Consider the following 14,534-nt stretch of genomic DNA (forward strand, 5'->3'; position numbering starts at 1 on the left):
TTCTTTTATAATGCTGATCAGAATTTCATTGTGTATATATACCAAATTTTCTTTCTCCATTCATCTGTTGACAGACACTTAGGTTGATTCCATCTTTGTTACTGTAAATAATGCTGCAGTGGACATGGGTGCAGATATTGCTGTGACATGCTGATGTTATTTCCTTTGGATATACACCCAGAAGGGAGATTGCTGAATCTAATGATAGTTCTATTTTTAATTTTTGGAGGAAAGTCCATACTGTTTTCAATAATGGCTGTACTAATTTACATTCTCATCAACAGTGGGCATGGGTACTCTTTTCTCCACATCCTCTCCAATGCTAGTTAAATTTTCTCATTTTGGTAATAACCATTGTAACAGGTGTGAGATGATACCTCACTGTGGATTTAATTTGCATTTCTCTGATGAAAAGTAAGACTGGATTTTTTTATATGCCTACTGGCCATTTTAATGTCTTCTTTTGAGAAATGTCTATTCAGATCTTTAGCCCATATATTAATTGAGTTGCTGTCTTATAATTGAGTTTGAGTTCTTTGTATATTTTGTATATTGACTCCTTATCAAATGTATAATTTGCAAATATATTTTTCCCATTCTGTATGTTGTCTCTTCACTCTGTTGATTGTTTTCTTGGCTATGTATGTAATCACACATTCATTTCTATATCCATGAGAAATGCACATGTAGAAGCTTTTTAGTTTGTTGTAATTCAATTTGTCTATTTTTGCTTTTGTTGTGTGTGCTTTGGGGCTCATATCTAGAAATTGATTGCCTAGACCAGTGTTATAGAACTTTTCTTGTAGTACTTTACAGTTTCAGATCTTACGTTTAAGTCTTTAATCCATTCTGAGTTGATTTTTATATGTGATATGAGATGAAGATCCAATTTTATTTCTCTATACATGGATATCCAGTTTACTCAATAACATTTTTGAAGAGATTGACTTTTCCCTATTGTGTATCCTTGAAACTTTTATCAAAGGTCAATTAACTGTAAATGTGTGAGTTCATTTTTGTGGATTTGTCCCATATGGCATTTATTATGTTGAGGAGCAATCATCCTATATGTAATTCATTGACAGTTTTTATCATTTAAAAATGTTGAATTTTGCCGGGCGCGGTGGCTCAAGCCTGTAATCCCAGCACTTTGGGAGGCTGAGATGGGCGGATCACGAGGTCAGGAGATCGAGACCATCCTGGCTAATACGGTGAAACCCCGTCTCTACTAAAAAATACAAAAAACTAGCCAGGCGAGGTGGCGGGCGCCTGTAGTCCCAGCTACTCGGGAGGCTGAGACAGGAGAATGGCGTAAACCTGGGAGTCAGAGCTTGCAGTGAGCTGAGATCCGGCCACTGCACTCCAGCCTGGGTGACAGAGCGAGACTCCATCTCAAAAAAAATAAAATTAAATTAAAAAATATTGAATTTTGTCATATGCATTTTTGGACCCTGTGCTGAGATGGTCATATGGTTTTTGTCCCTCATTCTGTTGATGTAGTGTATCACATTGAGAGATTGCTGAATGTCGAACCATCCTTGCATTCCTGGGATAAATCTCACTTGACTATGCGAAACACACACGGGATTTTTTAAATACTTTTCTTATTATTCCCTCTAACCATTTTTTAGTCTATATGAAATGCACATTAAAAAGATGTTTGGTTTTCCCTGTTGCTCACACTCTCTCTTCTTTTTTACTTCTCTGATCTTACCCCTCAAAGTCCCCCAATCTGTTAACGTAAGCAACAGACAAGCAAACTTCTGTCTTGGTAAAATGCATAGTCCCTCAAAATAGAACTTCTGTGCATTGCTGCATTAGTGTTCCCACTTTCATGAAGGGTAGGGGTGAGGAAGAAAGAAGTGGATAAAGTTACAGAAACTTCTGCCTATAGCATCTATGTCTATATAGTAACTATATCTATAGTTTCCTGAAGCTTCCAAGCTTCAGGAAATCTACTGAGTAAAAACTTTACTTTCCTTTTTTTTTCTTTCTGAGTCAAGGTCTCACTCTGTCTCCCAGGCTGGAGTGCAGTGTTGCGATCTCAGCTCAATGCAACCTCTGCCTCCTGAGTTCAAGTAATTCCCACGTTTCCACATCCTGAATAGCTGGGACCACAGAGATATGGCACCACCCTCAACTATTTTTTTAATTTTTATTTTTAGTAGAGATGAGGTTTTGCCCTGTTGGCCAAGCTGGTCTGAAACTCCTGACCTCAGGTATCTGCCCACCTCAGACTTCCAAAGTACTGGGATTACAGGCTTGAGCCACCATGCCTGGCCAACTTTATAATTTTTGAACACCCTCCATGTGGCAGACACTGTTGGAAACGTCTTACAGCTCTTACCTTCGATGATCATTATATCAAAGGTAGAGATTCTTGTCACCCCCTGCCCCCCACCACACATACACATAGATAAGGAAAGAGAAGCACAAAGCATTCCAAGGTCACTCATTGGTAACTGGCAGAGCTATGATTTGAGCTCAGGTACTCTTCATCTAGAGATCACAGGTTTCACCATTACTCTTCCCAAATACTTCTAGCCCTAATTCTATTCCATGAAATTTCTGTAGCTGCTGCTAGTGTGAGTGTGTGCAGGGGTGTGGTATGAGGAAGAGGATGTGTAGTTTTCTTCTCCTGGGCTCTTCTGTTTTCTGTGTGATTGCAAACTGATTTTTTCTTCACCAACTCATCTACATGGGAAATTTATTTTCTCCAAATTCAACGGAAACAATCCATTTAAAATAAAAGATTTCAGGTCTCCTAAGACAGTATCCCACTGAACAATTCACACATTATACACATATTTATTGGATATCTACTGTGTTCCAGGACCTGACATAGAAATGTGGGGTGCACTGGTGAATAAAATAGAAATAGTAGTTTCCCTTTTGTTCCTTATATCCACTGGAGAATGACAGTAACCAATACCCATGATAAATAGGTAAATAAAATAGTAAATCAGACAGTGAATAGTAAATTAGATGGTGCAAAAAACAAGAAAGTATGAATATATAATTTTTATAATTTTGAATGTTTTCATACATTCCTTTTATTGATTATTTTTGTCATAGGAAGATAGCCACATCTGTCAAATGCTTTTCTGCATCAAATGAGATAATCATGTGTTTTTCCCTTTATTCCATAAATATGGCATAATACATTGTTGTCATTTGTTTACCGAAATATCCTTGGATTTCAGGAATAACTACTATCTGATCATGGTGTGTCATCCTTCTACTATGCTATTCAATTCACTTTGCTAGTATTTGGTTGAGTATTGTTGCATTAACAAACCTAGTAGCAATAATGCCAACTGACAACAGAATGGTGTGCAGCTGCACCTGGCAGTGATTTAATTTTGTGTTCTAGTGGAAGTTTAGGTTCCAATGGGTTTCATATCAGATGAGCAAAGCCTGGATGTGGGACAATTTATGGTTAATGATTGCAACAGGAAAGTATGCCTCATAAATCTGTACTCCAGACCAGGAGATCCCAGTAGGTAACCAGACGTTCATTGTTTTAATAGAGTATAGCATGAGGCCAAGAGGGGCATTATTTTTGTATCAAAAGCCCTGGAGAAATTGATGGCTATCATGAGTGGTGAAGAGACTCCAACAGACATGAAAGAAGTTGATGAAATTTATATAGAGTAGGTATTTTTGTTTGTTTGTCTATTCGTTTGAAGGCACTAACAAGAGTATTGTTTTTGACTATGTGTAAAATAATATGTTGCCACTAGCATTTAACAGAAGCTTAAAGGTGTTGGATTATATGACATTAATAAGTGTGTCAAATGAATCTGCTTTAAAAATGTTGTTATCAATGTAATGTCATCTCTGCGCTCCTGAAGAAAGGTGGATTCCATTATTGATATTGAGACATGATCCCCACTTTAGGATGGAGAGTCTTGGTAGCATTCCCAAAAGGCAACACAAAGCTGGAGAAAGCAGAGTACAAGAAAGCCATCAGGGTAATAGCTCTTCCAAGTGGTAGAGCCCATCAGAGTAGCAAATTAGCAATCCATGAGCATTCAAAGTTTATCTCTTAGGAACTTTCCACCCTAGTTTAGAATGATCCCATTCTCATTGTCATTAGTGTTGGAAATGGTAGAGTAAGTCCTGCTGATTGGGTCTATAAAGAACACTCTAACACGGCTGTGAGAATTTCATTTGGAGAGGCATATGAAGATGAACAATTTATTCTACTCACAGTTCCCAGAGAGTGGGGTACGGCATGCCAGGTAGGAAGCCATATGCAAGGAGCTTCCAGGAAGCAGGCTCAACCAAGCAGATGGGGAAGCAAGAGAGATTGGAACCCCAGGCAAGTGTCTTACTGGGAGTTAGGGTGGAGGACACAAACAAAAACCATGATGGGATTTACTGGTATGTTTTAATGTCACTACTTTACTAGGTCACAGTAGAGGAGGACAAAAAGGGGAATTGTGGCAAGGACCAGCTTTATCACACTGCTGTACCTGGTCATTTGGTAGGATGCTCACAGCTTGTTTCAGGGATGTTGAGGCATCAGGAAAATATGAATTTTTTAAATGTACACCTAACTAGACATCTTTGTTTCTTCATACCACTTTGAATGCCCTGTAGCATCCTTTCATTTCCACCCAAAGCACTCCTTTTAGCATTTCTTGTAAGTAAGGTTTAGCGGTCATAAACTCTCACCACACCAATTGGGTGTGGTGGTGGGTGCTCATTTTCATGACCTGATGCCACCCCTTCTACAGATCAGGGAAGTTTGGGCCTGGAGACATCATGCTATTCACTTAAGGATCCATGGCTGAGGATTTATCTGAGAATATCTTAGTTTCTCTCTTGTGTTTGAAGGACAGTTTGCCAGGTGTAGAATTCTTGGTTGATAGGGTTTTCCTCTTTCAGCATTTTAAACATATCATTCCTCTGTCTTATGACCTCCAATGCTTCTGATAAGAACTCAGCTGATAATCTTATAAGGATCTCTCATGTGAAAGGAATCACTTCTCTTTTGCTGCTTTCAGAATTCTTTCTTTGACTTTAATTGTCGACAGTTGAATTATAATGTGTCTTAACGTGGGTTTCTTTTTTTTTTTTTTTTTTTTGAGACGAAGTCTCACTCTGTCGCCCAAGCTGGAGTGCAGTGGCCAGATCTCGGTTCACTGCAAGCTCCACCTCCCAGTTTACTCCATTCTCCTACCTCAGCCTCCCGAGTAGCTGGGACTACAGGCACCCGCCACCTCGCCTGGCTAGTTTTTTGTATTTTTTAGTAGAGATGGGGTTTCACCGTGTTAGCCAGGATGGTCTCGATCTCCTGACCTCGTGATCCGCCCGTCTCGGCCTCCCAAAGTGCTGGGATTACAGGCGTGAGCCACCGCGCCCGGCCTAACGTGGGTTTCTAAGACTTTATTGTTGAGTTAAATTTGGGTTTCCTTGGCATCTTAAGCTTGTAGATTCATGTATTTTATCAAGTTTGGGAAGATTTTGTTCACGATTTCTTCCAATAATCTTCTGCCCCTTTCTCTCTTCCTCTTTTCCCCGCTAGAACTCTAGTAATGTGTATTTTTATCAATTTGATAATGTACCACCATTCCCTTAGATTCTATTGTCTTTCATTTTTGTTGTATCTATACCTCACTCTCAATAATTTCAATGATTTCATCTTCCAGTTTCCTGATTTTTTTCCCAACTGCTCACTTGTTGGAGAACCCCTTTAACAAACTTTTACTTGTAACACTTTCAACTATTAAGTTCTCGTTTGATTTCTTTTTATAATTTCTCTTTATTAGAGTTCTTATTTTGTTACTGTATCATAATCCTGAATTATTTTAGTTGTTTGTCTATTGTTTCCTTTAGCTCTTTGAACATGTTAAAGACAGTGGTTTTAACATCTTGGTCTAGTATCAGGGTGGGCCCAATGTATCACATGAGTCCTTACAAGAAGGAAGAGGCAGGAGATTAGGAGTTAGAGAAGCACATGTGAGGATGCAAGCCAGAGGCTGGAGTGATGGGAAGATGTAACTATGAGAAAAGAAATGTTACCAGCCTCCAGAATTAGTAAAGGCAAAGAACAGAGACTCCAGAAAACATATAGCTGTACTGATACCTTTTTAAAAATTGTGTATATCTGAGGCAGGAGAATGGCGTAAACCCAGGAGGCAGAGCTTGCAGTGAGCTGAGATCCAGCCACTGCACTCTCCAGCCTGGGCGACAGAGCGAGACTCCGTCTCAAAAAAAAAAAAAAAAAAAAAAAAAAAATTGTATACATGTAAGGTATGCCACATGATGCTTTCATATACATATACATAGTGTAATGATTATTATAGTCAAGCAAATGAACATATCCATCATCTCACATAGTTACCCTGCATGTGGGTGTGTGTCAAGAGCCCGTGAAATATACTTTTTAGCAAAAATACTAAATTCAATACAATATTATTAACTCTAGTCGTTGATATATGGCATGTTCAATCTCTGGACTTCCTCATCTGATCTATCTTCAATTATGTATCTTTTGACCTGTATCTCACCATTACCTCCCTGCACTTCACCCTGGTCACTATCATTTTATTCTTCACCTTTACATACTTGACTTTTCTTCTTTTCTTCTTGATTGTAATGCAGTCACACAACTTTGGGCTTCTGAACTCCAGAACTACAATATGATATATTTCTTTTGTTGTAAGACACCAAGTTTTGGTAGTTAGTCACATCAGCATTAGGAAACTTACGCTATGGGTGAAAAATTCCCAGGGGCTTAAAACAATGTTATTTCTTTTTAAGCTGCATTTTCATTGTGTGTTGGGGATTTTGCATGTCACTGTCGCTCAGGAATCCAGGCTGATGGAGCAGACCCCATTAGAGCCTTGTGGATCTCTGTGGAAGGGAGAAGGTGATCCATAGAGGTTCTTGCATTTGAATGCCCAGTCCACATATTATCCCATCATTTCTACTTACAACTCAATGGTCTAAAGCAGTTACATGGCCTCAGTCAATGAAATGGTTCAGAAAGTGCAACACTCCATATGGCCAGAAAGTGAAGGCAAAAATATTTAGCAAAGCACGACACTTTGAAGGAGGGCTCGGGAGCTCCATACAGGTCTTCAACCCAAAGCTGTATCATAAAATCGAACCTCTCTGTGCCTCATTGTCCTCACTTCTAATACAGTCTCATGTTACAGGCTTGTTGTGAAGGTTAAACGAGATAATATATGCAGTGGGCTGAGCTCAAGCCCTGCTCCTGATGTGCACCCAATCAATGAAAGTCTTTGATACACATGAGGAAACACACAGGATCATGTAAAGATGAATAAATGACTGCTTTGTTGTGAAAGTGAAAGCTAAGGAGGAGTTGCAGGTGATTCAGCCTGAGAAGTTCATGTCAGTCGCAGCTGGAGAGACGTCCATTCTGCCCTGCACTGCGACCTCCCTGCTCCCTATGGGGCCTGTCCAGTGGTTCAGAGGAGCTGGACCAGGCCAGGAATTAATCTACAGTCCAAGAGGAGGCTGCTTCCCCCAGGCAACAACTATTTCAGACTAGACAAAGAGAAACAACACGGACTATGTTCAAGGAGCTAAATAAAAGCTCCTCAAACAGAACCACTGACCAGAGAGCCGGCATTTCTCCTTTACATCAGTTTCCCAAAGGCTCAGAATGCACCTCATATTCAGATACTAAAGCCCATTGGTGGTTGGAAAAACTCTTCCAAACATAAGCCCTATCATTCCTTATTGATATTCCATGTCAGGACATAGAGAGTTGTTCCACTCTTTAACAGCTGCAGAATACTCCAATTTATGAAAATATCAAATTTGCTTTACAGTATTCTGTTGATAAATATGTAAGTTGCTCCCAATATTGAGCTATTAAAACAATCCTGCAGTGGGTGACCTTGTACATGTGTTATCCTACTCAGGTGACAAATGCCCACTGGAAGTGGCATTGCTAGGTCAGAGGGTGTGTGTGTTTTCATGTATAAGAATACTGCCTAATTTCCTTTCTAGATGATTAGTAATCAAGGCTCCTAACAACCCTTAAACACAGATGGAGAAGGTAGCTTTATCCTAATTTTGCACTTATTACAGATAAAGACACAAGTTCCCAGCTGATGTGTTCCCACCCTAGGCAATCACATCGAGTAAGTGGCTCAGGTGTGACCCCAATCTGCTACCTCCTAGTAAAGTGCTCACTCCTCTTTGTCATATTATCAGCCTAATTGATGCCCTGGATGAGAAAGGAGGGAGATGGGAGGGAAGCAGGGAGCAGTAGCTGTGCCAGAGTCTCCTTATAATCAGTGCTAGGAAAGAGGAGCCATTTGTTGCTTCTTTTAACCCATTTAGAAAGAAAAACAAAGTGCAGCTCCCTGCCAGAGCTCATTTAATTTTACATAAACATGCTCTTTGAGGTTGAAGTAAATCTGACCGATATTCAATGTGAAAATAAAATATAAAAACTATTCTTGGAGTTATTTCTGAACAGAACTTGTCTCTAATTCTAATGTAACATTATATACATTTCTGTTACATTAGGATTAGAGACAAGAGTATTCTTGGGGCAAACAGGGTATGGGTTAAAGATGAGGCACTAAAGCTCAGAGAGGACACCTGAGAGGTGAGCAAGTCAGAGAGCCAAGGTCTGATCCCCACCAGTCTGACTCACAGCCCCTGTCTCTGCAACCCTCAGCTATGCTTTTTAAAGTGTGAAGAAATGCTCCAACCTCATTCTAAACTCTTGCATTGCTCTGTTCTACAGCAAAAAGCATTCAACACAAAACAAAACAAAACAAAAGTCCTGTAGGGGTAGGAGGGGCTAGCTTTACACTCTCTTTAGAAAGGTTCTGCAGATGGCTCATTCTATGTCAAGCCTGTTCCTAAAGGACAGGTCTCAGCACACATGAAGCATTTAGGACTCTTCCCCCATGTTGTGCTGTTTCTCCTTCACTGAGCAGCATCTGTGGAGCAAAGTCAGGCCTCCTGCAGCCCAGCAAAGCATGTGCCCACCCCTTCTTGGTGCTGAGGACTAAAGATGAGGAGATGAGGTATTTCGTAGTGAGTGGTGCCACTGTGAGCAAGAGTTTCCATTATCCCCTTGGGCTGTTAGGAGCCCACAGTGTTTTATGGCTACAGGGTATCTGGGCCTGGGTATCCAGGAGGCAGGCTTCTCTCTAGAATTGCATGAAGTCAAGAATCTCAAAGGGACAATTGGGTGTGCGGTCAGTGTTGGGACTCAAGAATTCGGGCACTTACTTGCTCTGTTAATGGACATGAGTGCTTAGTGGGACACAGGAGGTGCCCACTGGGACACATGGAGGACAAGGAGGCAGCGCCTTCATTTCTCTCAGCCTCAGTTTCCTCATCTGTAAAATGGTGATCATCACGACTCCTTTAGGAGAGGGGATAGGATTTGAGGTTCTCTCTGTAAATCACCTAGCACATTGTAGGCACCCCTAAATCAAGCTGTTATTTCTTGTTATCCTGGACCACTCTTGCCTTCCCTTGAGTCCTCAGTTTCCCCATCTGTGCAATGTTGATAATCATGCACCAAACCCCCTCTGGGTTCTGTGAAGATCGGAGAGGATGTGCACAGCGTCCTGAATGGTGGTGGTGTTCAGGTTATTACTGAGTTTCCGCAGAACAGTGGTTAGTGCGGGGCAGACAGGAGCCCAACTGCCTGGGCCTCTTCCGGGCTCTGGTACTTCCTGGCTCTGTGACCTAGGACAAGGTGCTCTACCACAGTGAGTCTCAGTGTCTGCACCTGTTGATGATGACACTGACCTCACAGACTGGGGACAGAGACTGGAGGAGTGAAATCCTGTTCAATGCTCATAGCAGCACCTGGAGTGCAGTAAATGTTCCATAAATGTGAACTATGTGATGCTGAAGCTATGAGACCTCAGATGGGTCAGTGCTCCTCCAGGCCTCAAGGATACATGGGGTTTGGGGTGGGGTCTGGCGGCTTTCGATCTTGGCTGCTCATTAGAATCATCCGGGAAATTTGAAAAACAAAAATTTAATCCAGCCCAAGGCTCCCTCCTTAAAAAATGCCAGTTTAATCAGTCTGACGTTAGCCTGGGCATCCAAAGTTCTTAATGACTCCAGAAGATTCTAATACACAGCCCCCTAGCAAAAGCGGTCCCCCATTTTGCTGAGCATTGAGAGCAGTTTTTCTGGGTGTGGATGCTTCGAACAACATGGGCCAGAGACATCTCAGAAGGCCCCAGTGGCCTGGCTCTCCCACAGAGCAGGCCTTAGGGGCTGAGGAGGAGAAGCCTGGTTTAAGCCCTGCTCAGGTCCCAGCCTCAGTGTTGGGAACAATTTCAACATGTTTGTGTTTAAACAAGCACTGGAATCCCAGCAAATACTCACTCCTCAGCCCCAGGATCCTCCCTGCCCCCCACACACCAAGATGTCATGGAGGAGTCTGTTCCCTATGCCTTCCAAAATGCTTCCAGCTTCTGTAAATAGTTCCTCTGGAGAGAGGCATCTGTGATGCTGTTTGTGTTTTGAAAGCCAATTTGCCAAACTTGTTTCCTGAGGGGACTGTTCAGTAAAGGGGAGAGAATCTTCACTTGGTTTCTGCTCCTTTTGTCATTTGGGTTTGTCATGAGCTACAGGGAGCAGGGTTTCTTTGTTCTGCTGCCTAAAGGATAAATGTGTAGATTCAGAAGCAGTAATGACCAGACCTCCTGATAACAGTCACAGGGGTCATTTGTTAAGCACCTACTACATGCCACGCTCTGTGCTTTTCATTTGTCTTCTCTTATCTTACCAGGGTGGGGTTTGTATCCACTTTTGGCCCTTGGCCAGCCAGGCCTCCTCTCTGAGCCTCATTCTATAAAGGGGCTCACATGAGGAGTCCCTCACACGGATGGAGGGGGATTAAAAAGAATAAAGAGAGGTATAGAGGCAGCAAGCGGCATTGGTCTCCCATAACTGGAAATTGATTACAGCCTGTCATCCCACTAGGGTCCCCATGCTGGTGGTGTCTCGATAACTTCTCTTGTTCAAGTGACACTCTCCTTCCTGGGCCCTCAAAATGTTTGACACATGTTAGGGAGCAGGTTAATATGTGCAAAGGCAAGTATGTGTGATATATGCTTCCTGGTGATTGTTGTAGAAGAGGTAGGGTAGTAATTAGCAATTTGGAGATGCCCTTTAGGACCTGTCTATGGAAAGAAACTGCCCTCATTTTTCTGATTCTCTAATCTGTGTGCTTTCAGGATGCAGGATGGGCTCCTGCCTGCTTAGATGGCCTGGGTCTGTGTTTCTTGTAATTAACTAATGATGAAAAAAGTCACCACCTTTGGCTTTCTCAGTACTCAGTGATCTTGTTTGTCAACCCAAACCTGACCCAACTGAAGACCCAGATTCCAAAAACGCTCCGTCTTTTGAAAGGCAGTACTTGGCACAGATTAGGCCTGCTAACAACAACAAAAATATTGGCAGAAAGGCCCAAAGAAATAGCATTTATTTGAGAAATGAAGAATTGTACTTTGTGTACACAGAGTCAGAGAAGCGCTGAATATAGTCTCAAACGGCAGTGCAGGAAAGGTTTTGTATAGGGGATTTTCAAAAAGTTGGTTTTAGAGAGAGTTCATTGGCTGGGCAAAAATTCGAAACTGCAAACCTGTTTTCATTGGTTACTTAAAGTACTCCAGGATGAGAGAGATCAAAACCCCACGTACCTTGACTTCAGTTGTTATTCAGATCTACATCCTAGTGGCTTGACCTTTAGCAGGTGTAGGTGCAATGCTCTTACAAACTCTTGGCTCTACATTAAAACTTTAGCCTTAATTACTTCATTTTCTTTCACAGATCCTGCTGGAATATTTGTGAAAAGAATGAACTATATGGAACAAATTAATAAATACCTAAGAGAGATCTCTGTGTATTCATGAAATTTGGGTTAAAGATAGAACTTTGTTCACTTATATGAAGCATCCTCTGTGTTTGATCCAAAGCAAACAGTGCCCCATTTAATCCTCACTGCATCCTGGGAAGCAGAAATGCTGTCCTATTTTACAGATGAAGAGCTGGGTGTGTCAGGCCACCCGTCTCCTGGGCTGAGCAGCCTGGTTCCAGCTCTCACAGTGGCACCAGTTCACCATTGTTCCCTGTATTGGCTTCTGTAAATGCCCTCTCTTGTTGGGAACAGGCCCCCCAAAATCTGGCCGTAAACTGGCCCCCAAACTGGTCATAAACAAAATCTCTGCAGCACTGTGACATGTTTGTGATGACCATGATGACCACAATGGAAGGTTGTGGGTTTACCGGAATGAGGGCAAGGAACACCTGGCCCACCCAGAGTGGAAAACAGCTTAAAGTCATTCTTAAACCACAAACAATAGTATGAGTGATCTATGCCTTAAGGACATGCTCCTGCTGCAGATAACTAGCCAGACCCATCCCTTTACTTCGGCCCACCCCTTTATTTCCCATATGGAATACTTTTTAGTTAATCCATAATCTATAGAAACAATGCTTATCACTGGCTTGCTGTCAAGAAATACGTGGGTAAATCTCTGTTCAAGGCTCTCAGCTCTGAAGGCTGTGAGACCCCAATTTCCCACTCCACGCCTCTATATTTTCTGTGTGTCTTTAATTCCTCTAGTGCCCTGGGTTAGGGTCTCCCCAACCCAGCTGGTCTCGGCACTGCCTGAGATTGGCGAACTCTCCAGGGGAGGCAGGCTAGGACCAGTCAATACACAGAGGGAGACCAATCAGTAACTTTGTTCCTGCGCCCAGATTAGTGGAAGTCACCCTGTTTAGAAAGGAGAACTTTGAACTCAAGTCTGGACTTCCTCACCTCTCAGAGCCTTTCCAGCCTGGTTTGTAAAATGAGGACACCGCCCTCTGTGTATTATTAGAAGGATTAAAAACTAATGTCCATGAAGGTTAACGTGTCACACGCTCATCATTAGTGATGGTCATCTCAGTCATGTCTCCTGTTTTTCGATGCTCCTTTTGTAGCCAAACCCTTTGCCCCCGTGGTATCATGCACTACAGTGAGGACCACAGCTGAGCACACAGTGAGCTTCACCTGTGAGTCCCACAGCTTCTCCCCCTGAAACATCACCCTGAAATGGTTCAAAAATAGTAATGAGCTCTCCAGCTTCCAGATCAACATGGACCCTGCAGGAGAAAGTATGTCCTATAGCATCTGCAGCACAGCCAGGGTGGTGCTGGCCTCTGGAGACCTTTGCTTTCAGGTCATCTGTGAGGTGGCCCATGTCACTTTACGGGGGGCCCTCTTTGTGGGACTGAAAACTTGTCTCAGGCCATTAGAGGTAGAGCATCCTCACTCCTAGCCTCACCCCATATCTGGCTGACAAGTTTGCTCCTCCTCTCTGGCTTTTATTCCAGGGCTTAGATTTCCTGGAATCGAATTCCTAACTGTGCTGCTCACCTTCCATGCACCTAGATGTACTGGTCACTTACTATCATTTTCATGGCAGCAGCTAGATGTCTACCCACCAGGTGCCAAGCTCTGTGCTAGATAGTTTCATTTATTTCGCCAAGAGCAACTACAATTAATGAGCACCTACTATGAGCCAAGCCTCTACGTGCTTGGTGATTTCATTGATTTTGCTGCAGTTATGACATTTCAACTGTATGCCAGGGGTTGTGCTTGTAGGTTTCACTCATTCTTAGCCTAGTAGGAGCTACAAGTCCTTGAGCACCTACTATGTGCTGGGTGTTGTGCTTAATAATTTCACTCATATGCAAAGAGCACCCTCGATGTCTGAGCACGTGCTGCCTGCCTAGCACTGTCCTGGTGACGCCCGCACCGTGGTGGTGAGAGCTAAGTTATGAGCCTTCCCTGTGATCTATCTGTGCCACAGGGTCAGAGCTTCTGCCCTGTGCTGTTTCAGTTCCACCCTTCTTGGATGTTACTCAACAGCCCATAAAGGCAGGGAACCAGGTGAACCTCACCTTCCAGGTGAAGAATTTCTACCCCTAGAACCTACAGTTGACTTGGTTGGAGAACAGAAACGTGTCCCAGATAGAAACAGCCTCCACCCTCACTGAGAATAAGGATGGCACCTACAACTGAACAAGCTGGCTCCTGGTGAACGTATCTGCCCACAGGGATGATGTGCTCACCTACCAGGTGGAGCATGGTGGGCAGCTGGTGGGCAGAAAAAGCCTTGCCCTAGAGGTCTCAGCGCAACAGAAGGAGCAGAGCTCAGAGGCCACTCTTGGTGAGGTTACTCCTGGTTTTAAAATTTTGTCTCTTTCCTTAATGTTAACAGTAATAGTCATGCTTATTATAAAATAACCTAGAAAATGTATAAATATAGAGTAGCTTTTTAAAGTCAGTTGTCTACCCCAAATCTCACACTCCAAGAGTCGCCATTACTAAGAGTTTGATGCACAACTTGGTAGATCTTTTGACACAAACATATATTAAAGGAGGAAGAGGGATACAGGGAGATCATCTGTTCACGGAGTCCTGTGTTTTGCCTTCTGTTTCAGACGGTTACTTATGTTCTCCATTCCTTGTCAGATCAGCCTTCCTGCTGTTCTTTCTCTGCCTCATTTTTGTT

At 42.5% G+C, this 14,534-nt stretch overlaps 1 pseudogene; it reads left to right on the forward strand.

Moving 5' to 3' along the window:
- Positions 1–14,534, forward strand: part of LOC102142323 (signal-regulatory protein beta-1-like) — a 59,262-nt pseudogene that overhangs the window by 40,746 nt on the left and 3,982 nt on the right.

This window comes from Macaca fascicularis, chromosome 10 (genome assembly GCF_037993035.2).
Source record: "Macaca fascicularis isolate 582-1 chromosome 10, T2T-MFA8v1.1".
Lineage (NCBI taxonomy): Eukaryota > Metazoa > Chordata > Mammalia > Primates > Cercopithecidae > Macaca > Macaca fascicularis.